Source organism: Chrysochloris asiatica, unplaced genomic scaffold, assembly GCF_000296735.1.
Source record: "Chrysochloris asiatica unplaced genomic scaffold, ChrAsi1.0 scaffold00004, whole genome shotgun sequence".
Taxonomy (NCBI): Eukaryota; Metazoa; Chordata; class Mammalia; order Afrosoricida; family Chrysochloridae; genus Chrysochloris; species Chrysochloris asiatica.
The window spans coordinates 40,379,832-40,381,241 of record NW_006408522.1 but is presented as its reverse complement, the minus strand read 5'-3'; positions in this window follow the sequence as shown (position 1 = coordinate 40,381,241).

The following is a 1,410-nucleotide window of genomic DNA, read 5'->3' as shown; positions in this document are numbered from 1 at the left end:
CAGGAAAATGCACTGAACTGCAAAGTCAGTTTGAATAGCAAGGTTAGTCGTTCAGACTCACAAGCTGCTCATTGGAAACCGTTTATGACAGCACTTAACAACAACAAACTAGCTGCTATTAGATAGTGTGATAGTTAAAATTTTGTTTCAACTTGACTGAGCCAGGATTCTCCGTGGTTTGGCAGTTGAGATGTAGTTATCCGCATATGTAGCTTATTGTTGATGTTAAGTGCAGTACAGTTGGTTTTAACTCATAGTGATCCTATATAGGGTTTACAAGGACCAGATGGTGAGTTTGAACTGCAGACTTTACAGTTCAAACCAACTAGCTTATCCTACAATGCCACACCAGGACTCCATCAACTAGCTTAGGTTAATGATATTTTGTTTAGGATATTTGAATTTCTGCTCATGAGAGACAATGGCCAGTCATTTTTCTTTTACTTAACAATATTTACATCATTTTTGCTTCATCTAGGTAAAGTTATATTGATCTCATATAATGAATTAGAACTAGAGAAGATTGTACTTAACAATTTAGCAATCCAGTATAGGGAGAAAAAGATTCCTACTTTGGATCAATTGGTTTGTAAATATCAGTGGCTTTGCTTATTTTTGTTGTTGTTGTTGTTGATAAATGTATTTTTTAAGATTATTTTGGTCATAATGATTTATTAAATTCACATATGTGTGTAAGATCAACAAAGTACGGATCCTTGAAAAGTATGTTTTATGGCATTTGAAATAAATGGTCTTGTTTAGTTTTTGCATCAGTATTTGGAAATATTCAAGCAACATGATTATTCTCACTTTAGAATTGGGGAAATGGAGACATTGAAAAAAAAATTTTTTTTTAAAGTAGCATAATAAATTAAGGTGAGACCTGAATTAATTTAGTGATTTGTTCCTAAACTAGCTTTTTAAAATCTAGTCAAGATTTCTCCATGGTTGGTTCCTATGACTAGTATTTCTTTGGACACAGATAATTCCCATTCAGCTTACTGTATGCATATGCCATGTGACTAGTAGCAAGACCACAGATACAGTGGATACCAATGGTAGTTGGGTAAGTCCTAGAATTTTTTAAAAAATAAAAGAATGCACATTTGAAAAACACATTTTAATTGTTCCTATCCCAGTTTTCATAAAGAAAGGCCATGGATTATAGGCTATAATTTACAGCAAGATAGGCCAGTGACTTGACTTTCAATATCTTAAACTACTAAAAGTTTTTTGACAATTGTTAAACTGAGACATGTACTGATATTCCCAAAGAAATAACTTAATGAATAAAGAACAGCCCAATAGGTTAAATTTAGGAGTACATTTGTTCATACATCCTGTAAGAATCACTTTGTATGAGAGGCATACATTTGTTCATACATCCTGTAAGAATCACTTTGTATGAGA